At 41.0% G+C, this 12,538-nt stretch overlaps 1 protein-coding gene across 8 annotated transcripts in view; it reads right to left on the reverse strand.

Moving 5' to 3' along the window:
• Positions 1 to 7,741: 7,741 nt before the first annotated feature.
• The window catches only part of LOC311445338 (uncharacterized protein), an 80,479-nt gene continuing 75,682 nt past the window's right edge, over positions 7,742 to 12,538 (reverse strand). For 6 of the 8 annotated variants that reach the window (XR_014698348.1, XR_014698349.1, XR_014698352.1 and 3 more), the window contains 2 exons: positions 10,536 to 10,625; positions 7,742 to 9,870 (listed from right to left, as the gene is read on the reverse strand). The gene's annotated coding sequence lies outside the window, so the exon portion shown is untranslated. Of the gene's footprint in view, positions 9,871 to 10,465; positions 10,626 to 12,538 lie in introns of all 8 variants that reach the window. The other 2 variants (XR_014698350.1, XR_014698351.1) reach the window with 2 other exon arrangements.

Consider the following 12,538-nt stretch of genomic DNA (forward strand, 5'->3'; position numbering starts at 1 on the left):
GAGCGGTGACTTTAGCCACAGCGTGGCTGCTGCGAAGTTCCCACGGCTACCAGTAGGACTTTTATGTGGGAAATCTGTGGGCAGCAGGGAGCCTCCCTGTTTGTATCAATATGAACTTCCCAAGCGCCTGAGACTGACATTTTCTCAGCCCGGGACTCGCAGCACACATGCTCTCACTTAGAGCTCCCTTCTCCTAAGCTGAAGGACATGTGTGATCAGTTTAGCGCCGGCGGTTCTCTAGCAGGCCTTTTGCACACGCAGAAGCCCTGCGCAATAGGGATTTTTTCCTCTCCAGCCGGCGGAAACCCCGTCCTGCACAACGCTGGGTGCCGGCTGTGAGGCACTGAAGGGCTCGAGCAACCTCCAGGAGATGCAAGGACCACCTCGGCCCCAAAACCCCATCACCTCAAAGCCCACAGAGGAAGAACACGGGAGTCCCACCAGTCTGGATGCCACACCGTGGACCTCTCCTCCTGGTGCATGGCAGTGCCCGATGAGCTTTTTTACTCATGGGGTGGCACGGAGCATCCCTCGGACACGCCAAAGCCCCTCGGCACCAGATTTCCTTCTCCACCATCAGCAATGCATCTGTCGGGGCTGGCAGGTCACCGCCGGCGCAGCCGTCCCACCCCAGAAGAGTTTCCCAGCCTTTCGCTTTGCAGCCACGCATTCCAGAGATGACCAGACACATAAACACATCTTCTGGGCTTGCACACTGGAGGACTTTCTGCAGCTGGATAGCAAGACAGAGAGCATGTTAAAAGCATATATATTGTCTCCACCAGTCAAAAAAAAAAAAAAAGAGAAAAAAAAAAGTTGAATTTTTGTTCTCAGAACATAAAAATGCAGTGGGAGGGCAATGGGCAAACTGTACAGCTTTGGCTTTATTAAAGATAATATATTGCAGGGAAAAATCAACTGTGGTGGGACACTGTGTTTACTCAACATTTAGAGAAGACCACATAACCCACAAACACGACAGGACCATGCTTAGCAATTGTGTCTCGCTATCACTTCCTATTTGCAGAACTGTAATTGTGGGAAGGTTTAAGGTCCATAATCGCTAATAATGGACATCTGTGCTCAGGAGCCAGGGAGGCAGAAACCCTCGAGCAATTGTTTATCACTTCAGTCAAAAAGGCGGGTTTCTTTGTCAGTGAGAGATGCTCCATTTTTTGCAGCCCTGTGTTTGGTAGAAGCAACGTCTGGCTGCATATCAGTAAAAGGGCAGAGTCTGGTGAGAACATAGGACAGAACAGAGATTGTCACCGATTTATCAGGTGTAAGGACTTCATTCATCGACCTCATCAATGTGTATAAATAAATACCTGAGGGGAGAATGGAGCTGGTCTCTTTTCAGTTGTGCCCAGCAAGAGGATGAGAGGCAATGGGCAGAAACTAAAGCCCAGAAGGTTCTGGCTGAATATGAGGGGGTGCTTCTGTACTGTGAGGGTGACAGAGCACTGGGACAGGCTGCCCAGAGAGGCTGTGGAGTCTCCTTCTCTGGAGATATTCAAAACCCACCTGGATGCCATCCTGCACAATGTGCTCAGGGTGATCCTGCTCGGCAGGGGGGTTGGACTGGGAGATCTTCAGAGGTCCCTTCCAACCCCAACCACTCTGTGATGCACCTCATTCCATTCATCTGCAGTTTGAGGGCTTGAAATGGAAAAGAAATGGAGGTATGTTCACTCTTGTTGCAACCAAGACAGTCGAGGGTTGTAAGTGTGGTGAGATTTGTGGAAAGAGGTAGTATCTTATATGTAGTTAAGAAAAATAAAAAGATAACCTCTCTCCAGCTCCAAACTTTCACCTCTTCCTACAGCCCTTGAAGGTATTTGATCATTTTAGCACTTGATAGCTCTGCTGGGCTTTCAAGTTCTTCCATTTTGACTGCCGAAACCTGGAAGCTGTCTCCCCAAGCAGGATGAGAGCCCAGCACTGGGCACATCAAACACTCATGAGCTGGGACAGTGGTGGGGACAGATGTGGTCTCCTCCTCCTCAGCCAAGAGCTAAGACATGACTTCAGCACCACCACATTTTGGCAGTGCTTCATTTAGAAGGCCCAGATCAATTAGAAGGATTTTTTAGAAGTAGGAATGTTAGAAAGCATACATCAAAACTTGGAAGATATGAGGTTAAAGACAAATATCTGTCAAAAGGTGCCTTGAAACACCTGGACTCTCCCTCCTCATCATCTCATAATGCTCACCCATTAAACAAGCCCACGGGGCTCCAGAAGACGCAATGTTTGAGCCATCCTTTATTGACATGCATACCACGGCCATGTCCAGGGTACCAGGCTAGAGGTGAGGTTTTTCTGGGGACCTCAGGGCTTCAACCCATTGAGTCTGCGGCCACCCAGCCAGGCATGTGTGGAGGTGACCCAAGTGTGGGGGCTGGTGAGAGCAGCTAAAATGTGAGAAATGTGTCAAAGTGGGAGCAGCAAAACCAGGGTAAATGACGGAGGGGTGCAGGAGGTCACCAGGTTGGTGTCACTCTGCAAAACTTGTGAAGGCTTGTTGGTGTCGAGTCATGGGAAGGGAAAGTGGGTGGCTCTTGAGACATAGTAAAAATGAGAATTAGCTCACCTACTAAATTCTCAGTCATCCTCCTCGTATAACCACTGCCAGGAAGTCTGATTAATCGGTCTAAATTTAAATAGAACAAAAAAGAAAATACTGTACAGCGTGACTGCTCTGTGAGGAAACCGTGAATTTGCTCTTTTAATAATTAAAAGTGACCCAGCAAGTTTTCCAAAGGAACCATCTCCTGTTCATGGAATAAAACACTATCTTCACTGCCCATGTACGTGGAGTGTGCTGCATTATCTGCCCAGATAATTGCATTGTTTTGCCTGTTTGTATGAAATTGCATTTTGTGAGAATGACAAAATAGTTCCCCAAGTGCCACTTATTTTTCTGCTGAGAAAATACTGTGTAAAATTATTCCATTCATGGAAGAATTGAAATGTTTTAACTACCTACTTGGTCATCTTTTGTGAATTATGGAAGAAAAAAAAAATAGTTCATTGCCACTGCCAACATGAGACGAATGTTTCACTGCGTATGACTACAGCTGACAAAATTTCCACCCCGAGCACATTCTGGTTCAGCCTGGGACATGCCTCACAGCCTTGTGTTTTGACTTTTGGCTGAGCAAAACCAATACGCTCCTCCAGCTCAGCTAGTGCTGCCTGTGCTTTGACCTTCAAAACCAGATTTCTAGATATCTTTACCCTTGAATTTTCTTCATGCTTCAACACCACCGAACAGGAGGAATAATCCTAATATCTGCGTCTCAGGAGTTCTCCACCAGATAGTGCCTGAGATGTAGCTCTCAAGGCGCTGCCTGGGGAAGGGCTTTGCTGCTTTTAATCCCCTGGAGTACAACTTCTCCATGCACGTCAGTGAGAGTAAATACGATGCAAAATGAGTAGAGGTGGCAGAAGTGAGTCTGCAGGCACAGCCCTCAGTGAGTCAAAGTGTCCCCCAAAGACCACATTAAGTCGTGCTGGTAGCGGTGAGACAGCACGAACGCCATGAAGCTCATGAATGCCACGGGCTCATTAACAGCTGCGAGGGTTTCTCTCGGACGTGAGCGTGGTGCAAAATCTGAAGTCCATAAAAACCTTTCAATCACCCCGGATTTGGCTTTAAGAGAGAGGAGCAGGTTTTGGCATCGAGGTCGACTGAATGTATTGAAGAAACCCAAGCCATCGAACTGTTGGCATTGCCACAATGGAAATAGGAAAGAAGCAGAGCTGAAGAGACTTCTGAGAAATGTCACAAGCGGGTTGACTGGGCAAGAATTGAAGCACCTACCAAGAATTACGGAAAGAGGCAGGTTCCTTTAGGTGTGCCCATGCAGCCATTTCGCTTGTAAAGCATGTTTCAGCTCTCCAGTAATCAGACCTGTACAGAAGGATCGGGCTACTGGACAAGAAAAAACATATTCTTTAACAATGTCCATAAATTAAAGGCATCCTAGGAGTAAAAAATTGTGCATTTTTGTTGCATAACAACCCTTGACGAAAAATCAATAATTTATTACTTTGTGTGCCCACATACTGAATCTCAACAAGTCCAATTTCATATTAAGAATCACTAGCCTTTGCCTGTTATCAGATAGAGGAAAGGGAAATTAGCACACTCTTTTTCATGTTTCAGAACAAAAGCATGAGCTTTGAAGTGCTGCATTTGTGAAAGAAACAGTTGTGGCCTGTTAAAACAAGCTTTTGGTACCGAAAAGGTTAACTAATTTGGTTTCCCTGATAAGTTTATCTGTGATCAGAACTGAGTCATACAGAAAATACTCCTACAAGATTTGACCTTTTACTTGTATCCCACACTGAGATAATATTATACTTAAAATGGATATCAATAAGAACTTTGTTTTAAAAAGTATATTTAAAATAAATTACTTTTAAATAACAGAAACTGTTTTCAATTAGCCCTGTTAAAGGAAATCAACTAGAAAGTTATGTATGCTTTTTTATTTTCTTTATATAAATTATACCCAGGAGTCCTATGATAGCAGCACTACACAAACTATGCACTACCTTTATATTTATTTCTTATCAAAATAAACTTAACAAATTAGATTTGTTTTTACAGCACTTTATATCCAATAATGACAATGTTGTATTGGTCCCAGGATAAAAACAATGAAAGTAGCAGCTGAATGGTATTTTTATTAAGAGTTAACAAAAATGTCCTGTGCAAACACAGTGTATAAAGAAAATTAATTCCATAATTCCTTATGATGAAGGCGTCCTTCTCTTTTTTCTTTTTTTCTCACAATATCAATCTCATTTGGAAAGATCATTTTGAGAGGAAAATTTTAAGTTTTAGCATGACTTACTCAGCAAAATGATATGGCTGAACTTAAACATTGCTGACTGCTAGGATTTAATATTAGGACCTGGCAAATGTTTTGATAACTTAATACTTTTTAAAAGAAAACTTGTTTGTTACTGAAGATTTTGGGAGCCCAGAAGAAATATAATCTAAAAAATAACAGAGCTAAAGATCCAAAGAGATGTTTCTTCTTTTTACCATTTTTCCATTTCCTTTACCTTGAACTGGTTCCTCCATGCTAGCGTTCTTAGAGGCCTTTTTATTGGTGGCAGATTCAAATATCTTTGATACTCACCGTATAACTCAGCAAGAGTCCACGTTTTCCTCCAGCAGTGGAAAAAATGGCAGGGCTAATAGTCTGGGGTTTGTTACTAAAAACGAGTCCTTATACAAAAAAAAATTAAAACATTGTTTAGAACATGTGGTTTGCTGCTATTAAGTTAACAGTGGAAAATCTCATTACTTTTAAAGTTAATTTTATTTTGTGGCGGGATTGTTCTCTAGGCTGAGACAGATTTTCTTGTAAGCAGAGCCTCTAATCCTACCTTACAGTCTTCTGTTCAACAAGCAGCTCCTTGCACAGCTCCTCTAGGTGTTTTAAGTCAAAGTGCTGAATTAAAAAAAAAAAAAAAGAAAAGAGACTTTTCCCCACATGAGATGACTCTCATGTACCATCTTCTCCAGCTCTTGCTCTGACTAGAGGGCTGTTCCAGTGAAGATCCTGGGTTGAGGGTGCTCTCTGAGCACTGCTAAGAAAGTTTCTGCTCCTGCTGAAGGAGTTGATGCCGCTGAAAGCTCTGAAAGGGCAAATTAGATGTTAGATGAATCTTGATGTCAGCTCTGTTCAGAGACTGTTGTCAGCCATGCAGAGAAGCAGAGGAGTGAGAAAGGTGTAACGTGTTGGATGGACCAGAGCTTCTGGACACCAGAGTGGCCAAACAGAGAAGAAAATAGAAGAATATAAAGGTTTCTGGATCCAATTTCTTCTGAAAGTTTGGAGGCATCTCACCTGACTTCTAAATTTGAATTGAGGCTACAATGATTTACAAGAACAGAGGACCAAATGTGCAATTTGAGGTGAAAATAACCTCAAGGCTGAAGCCTTGCTTACAGCTTGCAAGCTCTCTATACGTATATATATATATCTTACTCACAAGTTACTATGACTCAAATCCGAAACTCTTATGGTTTAAAATACCAAGTGAGATTCAGAGTCACGTAATATTTGCTTTCCACCAGCAGCCCCATGGTTTTTCCTTTAACGTATGCTCACACATGACAAACTCACTCCTGTGCAGGAGTGAGCCATTATATTGTAAATTCCACTCGCAATATAATCCTCATGTTACCCAGCTTGTGAGCTGTATTTCCAGATATCCTTAAATCTTTGAGTTCATCCATTTCCCCGGCACTCTGAATTTTACTCGGTCCTGGCTTGCCATGAGAATTTGACTTCTGCTTCCTGAATGAGCAAAATATATGCACACAAGATCACTGATGATCTGATAGTACATTTCTTTTGAACATCGCTCTAGTCCTTCCTTCTTAACAGAGCTGCCAGAGTCTGAGATCTGCATCTAGAAGCTGACTCAGCCTCACTACTGCCGAGGCCTCACCCTTCTATCAGTGGTCATTTTAGCAGCTAAGGAGGGCAGTCTAGCAGTATTTTTTTGGAAACCAAGGAAAGAAACGGATCAGCTGATGAGTAAACAGAGGAACCCTGACCAGAACGAGCTCCCAAGCACTCAGCTATGCTCTGCTAGAAGTGTCACTGTCTGGGTGCAGCTCACAGGTTTGCTTCTAGCCAGTTGCACCACATTTTTACAAAAAAGATAAAGCAGACCAGAGGGTTGCTCTTTGCTTTCTTTTGAATATGAGTGCCTGGGGAATGAGGATCTGATGTTGACAAAGGCCTGAGTACCTGCAGCTCCCATGCTAGCTAGAGAGAGCAGCAGATGTTCAGCATCTCTGCAATGTCAGGCCTTGAACTTAACATACGTGAATCCTTGGATGACCTCCCCGAGGTGAAGTAAGTGACTCCTGCCGTCTGAGGACTGGGTGCCATTTAGAGCATTACCAGAGATTTAGAGCTGGATATGAAAACATACAGGTTGGGATTTGGGTCTTACCCCAAATCCCTTGTCTTGCAGATGAACAAAAGCTAACCGTAACCAGCCTGGGACAGAGAAACTTTCATCTCTTGACAGACATCCAAAGTATCAGCTGAAACAGAGAGCGAGCACACGAGACCTTGTTCTGACAGAGTGATGCTTTGGAGCTGCACTACCCCTGGGGTAGCGAAACCAGCTCATTTTTGACATCTCACACATGTGCAATTGAAAAGTGAACTTGCAAAATGGGGATTATTTTGAGAGCTAAGTGAAACTAGCTTGCTCAGTTTGCAGAGCTCTTGGGTTCACTTTCTTATGTTTTGCCATGTACAGATCTATACACCAGGAGTTTTGCTTTGAGTTTTGGCTTCAAACAAAGCAAAACTGAGTGTAAACCACTTTATTTTGACTTTTCAGATTGAAACTAAGTCTCGCCCAGAAATTTTCAAACGCCAAAGTGCAGAGTACTGGCAGCCTGGGTTTCAACCTGGACCATTTTCAAGCTGTCAGCTTGAGGGTCAGAGACAAGGTTTCCTTACATGCACTGATGCTGAGACCTGCCTTCTCTGTGCAGTCCCATATCCACACAAAACTACCCAAAATCACACAACTTCATGCAGTTTCTTCCAGGAATAATAGGTGAAGACATCATTGCTGGATTAAACTAATATTAAATAGTGCCAAATTAGTAATTGCTATCTCTAATAAATTTGTTTCTAGCTAGGCCCACTAAAATCATTATAAAAACGCAAAGGCAGAAATCCAGAGGTACAGTTAGCAGTATTTATTGCTAAAACAAAAGCTGTTTGCTTACTTTTATTTTAACAGACATGACTTGTCCAAAGCAGTACAGCAATGTCCAGAAACACCTTACTGAAGAAAGCTTTGAAGAAATGCCTACATAAACATACTTTTATCCTTTATTTTACCCATTTTGCACATTTATTTTCTTAGCAGCCCTCCAGCCCAATGGTTAACACATTGGATTACCATTCTTACCAGCCACAGAAAATCATTTCTGTCTCATTTACAACAGCACTTATTATCATATTTCCATGCTCATCATTTAACTTTCCACTATATTAATAACCCAGGCCGGTTTTAGCCAGCAAGCAACCTAAACCCTCCAACTTTGACAAAAAATCCTGTGTGATTATTTCTCTTTCTAACCATCAAAGAAGGTCACTGCAGCTACTCTAGGTATCAGCATTTTTCCTGTGTGATTCACTCACACCAAGCAAACCCTCTAGACCGACATTTCTTCCGTTTTTGAATTTCTGCTTAACCAATAGGATCAACAGGTCCCCTTCTCCGTGGGTGGTGATAATGTCAGTACACCACTGCCCAAATAACCTTTCTCTATAGGGAAATGCTAACATTTAATTCTTTAAATTTAAACCACATGTATGTTGGTCTCATAACCGTACTCTGCATTAACTGCCTTTTGTTATTAATTTGTATCACTAAAAACCTTAATGAAACCGGTTATTTAAATTGGAAATGTTAAGTGCAGTAGACATCTGAAATTCGGGTACGAGCTATAATACATCAAAATATTTAAATAGTAACTAAATATTTTACCTAACCATTGTAAACACATTTGCAGAATTAATAATGACACAGCCCTGCATATGTTCAATGTAAAGCTGTGTCTCCAAAGAGCTGTTCTCTTTAGCCTGTTTCAGGGAACGTAAGCAACAGCCCAAGAGGCTTTTGAATGGTTTCTATCAGTTACCTTCATCTTATCCAGAAACAAAAAGTGTCATTTAAGTGCTGTACATGTGAGACCTCCACTAAGGAGAACAAATTACGTGTGGGTTGACCACATACAATTTTCCTCCTGGTACTCTCTCGAGGAGGCACTGCCACTGTATACATTCTTCACATACATTGCCGAAGGGTGACCACAAATATACAGCTGTCAGCAGAGTGAAAATATTGGTATTTGGGACAAATACTCGGGGACTTCCTGTTCAAACAACAAGACAACTAAATTGCTCCTCAGTAAAATTTAACACAACTGCAAATATTTTAAAAAGCGAGTAGATTAATTAGCTCTTAACTGGTAATTATACAAAAAACTTGTGAGGGGGAGACTGTGTAACATTTTTAAGTGTTGTCTGTAATCTCTAGAAATTAAACAATTTCTTTAATATTTACACATATGATCTAGATAATATTTACATAGGTCTATAGTTACAGTCATTATTTTAATCGTACATGTCATGTTTCAGCATACAGATGTGTTATTTAATACAGATAAAACTGTAAATCTGTATGTTGCAGATAACAGAGTTTAGATACAAGCACATTATCTTTGGAACCATCCTTTTCAAAACATGTACCACCTCCAAGGTGCAAATTTACACTGCTTGGTGTTTTTTTTTTCAGATCTGCAGCTAATTCCATGAGCCAAATATTTCACTATCCAGAATACAGTTGGAGTCTTTCTCTGGCCTAAAATTAACAGAAAGAACATTTTTTCCCAGTCTGTCTGGGGAAGTTTACTGGGGCTGGTAAATTATATAAAAAATAGCAGTCATTGGAGGTGGCTGCAATAACTCAAGAGGTGTCCTGTGGGCTTGGTCACAGATTTCAGGGTGCTTAGGTTGCAGCTCTCCAAGGCTTTCTGTAATGTGTATTCTGTCCCATTTCATGGTCTTTTGATTAATTCCCAACCATAAAATTTTATCACATGTCCTGGTATTTGGTAAAAACTTTAAAAATGTCATTACTCCCTTCTACAGGGACAAACCGTTCCTGGTTCTTTCTCTGTAGGAGTCTTCCTCCACCTTCACCCTGGCTTAGAGTTCTGGTGATCAGTGAAAGGAGTGACACAAAAAGGGTATCTGTTTCTTGTTTCACGCAGCCACTGCAGCCATGCCTTGGGGGTTCATCCTGAAAAAGGTTGATATAGATTTAAAAATAAATAAATGAACATACTAAACAAGAAAAATTCTTCTGCTTCATTCACAAACAACAAAATTAACGTTGTACATTATTAAATCAGATTTTCTGATTGCTTTGTAAGTCACCCTGCACCATGCCTTCTTCTGTAATAATACAGTGTTTTAAACTTCTGAAAAAATAATCCAAAATCCTGTTGACCGTAATGGTAATGTCTGATAAAAAACAGCTCATTGGAAAATCTTTGTCTATACAACACTAATTAGTGTCTGTGGTGAATTCTATCCAGAATTTGCTACCTTTCAATAGCTTTAGTTTTATTATAAGATCAGTTATATATTTTATACTTATGCAATATATACTTTTTATAGGTTATACAAAAACCAAATTGTTCTTGTTCTAAAAGAACACTTCAGTAACACTCAACCCAGCATTGTACAATTCCTATGTAACTACACTAACTAATATATTCAAGGTTTTTAACTTCCCTCCTATTCAGTAGACCATCAAAAATGGACCTGATTAACATAGGTTTGTAATTACTGCATGTATTTCTCTAATTCCCTGTAGCTGAGTGCCCCGGTACCTGAAGTTACCACTTTCTTCAGTGAAATTAGCTTGCTGCATCATGCACAAAGCTGAAGAATTATGCTCACGTTTACCAGACACACGACGGTTTTGAACATCTGACCATGACATTCCTGATGGAAAACCCCATTTTCTTGGCTAGGGCCTGGAGGTGTTATCTGGAAGGGAAAGATTAAGCATTCATTGCCCGAAGCACACAATTCTTGCAGCCTGTCTTCTTGCCCACTGTGGTGCACACACAAAGTATCAGTGGCTCCCCGCTCGTGCACAGGTTCAGCTCAATCACCATAATTCAAAGCAGACTCTTGATGGCATCCTGTTAAACACAATAACCTTCTACTTGCTAGATACGGAATTACTTTCCTGCCTCTATGCCTTGTTAAACTTGAATCAAACACCTTGGATGGAATTACTTTCACAGATGTGCCATCTTTAATTTTGTTAAGGCTTTGTAGGGACATAATATTTTTTTATGGTGGTTTTCTATGGCAATATCTAAAGGAGAAATTCAGATGCCTACAAGAACATACCCAATGCTCTCTGGAACAACCTGGTGTATCCAGGGCATCTGCACTGGGCTGGCAAAGATGATGTGAGGCCTACAGGAGACCCTCACTTTTGAACCATCAGCAAGAGGCCAGCTCAGATTCCCCAAGGGCTCCAAAATGACACAGGAGGGCACATGCATTTCTTCCCAAGTTAATAAAATAAAGTATAAATTAAAAAACTATACAAAATTTGATAAGATCGCTTACCTAAAAACATGAAAAATACATTGTAAGGATTCCAAAGATATAACTTTGCTTTGATACGAAGACTAAACCCTACACTTTACTATGTAAAAAAGCTGCATATAATCACTGCTCAGCACCTAGGATAAAAATAAAGTGCATAATGAACTAGTCAAATTCACAAAAAAATTATACTTTTTTACTTCAAATTCTAGAAGACTGCTACATTTAAGTTATATACCCAGTAAGTCAGAAAACCCAAATACAGGCTCTGTGTAAACCCAAGTCTACTGCTTTTAACTATTCTAGAGTGAAGTTTTTGATTCTAATTTTATATACTATTTTTTCTCATTTAGCAACCAAGTGTTTGATAACTGTTCACAAGAAAAGCATTGTGACATTTGTATTTAAATAACAGTGAAAAAGAAATGGCTGCCTACACCACAATTATTTCATATCACTTCATTGTAATTACAAATTCTAAAAACATAAAAATAATTCCCATCTTAATGTGTTCCTCACAGCCAAGCCTTAGAGCTTATTCTCTTCCTCCTGAATAAATTGCTCCCAGAACCTAAAGAGGCCTACAGGAAAGCTGGGGAGGGAATATAGGGATAGGACAAGGGGTAACAGCTTTAAACTAAAAGAGGATAGGTTTAGATTAGATACTAGGAAGAAATTCTTCACTCAGAGGATGGTGAGGCACTGGCACAGGTTGCTCAGAGAAGCTGTGGCTGCCCCATCCCTGGAGGTGCTCAAGGCCAGGCTGGATGGGGCTTTGGGCAACCTGGACTGGTGGGAGGTGTCCCTGCCCATGGCAGGGGGTTGGAACTGGATGGTCTTTAAGGTCCCTTCCCACCTGAGCCATTCTGTGATTCTATGAAATTTAGACTGAAAGACAGAAAACTATTTATAATCATCAGAGCTGTGATGGGTTGGAACAAACCTCCATTGGGATATAGGGTGGGCAAGACACCTACTGCATGGATTTCATGGCAAGTTTGGTTTTAACAGACAGAAGATCAGATTCAGAAGGTCACAAGTCCCCAACAAACCAGAAGGATCTTGGTTCTTCATAACTCAAGCACAGCTTGCTCAGCGTGATTATTAGAAATCAAAAATAATCTCTTCATATTAAAGGAGGCTGCAGCTAATAACCAGATGAACACTTAAGGGATGACATAAGTATTACAATAGACATTAAAATGATTACATGAATATTTTCTGCTCAAGATTTATTTATAAAGTAGAAAGTGAAATACTACTTGCGGTTACTTCAGACTAAATCCCAAGTAAGTCTGCTGATTTCAGTTGCTTCAATGAGTTTACTTCAAGCTTTC

This window comes from Aythya ferina, assembly GCF_964211825.1.
Source record: "Aythya ferina genome assembly, chromosome: 1".
Classification (NCBI taxonomy): Eukaryota; Metazoa; Chordata; class Aves; order Anseriformes; family Anatidae; genus Aythya; species Aythya ferina.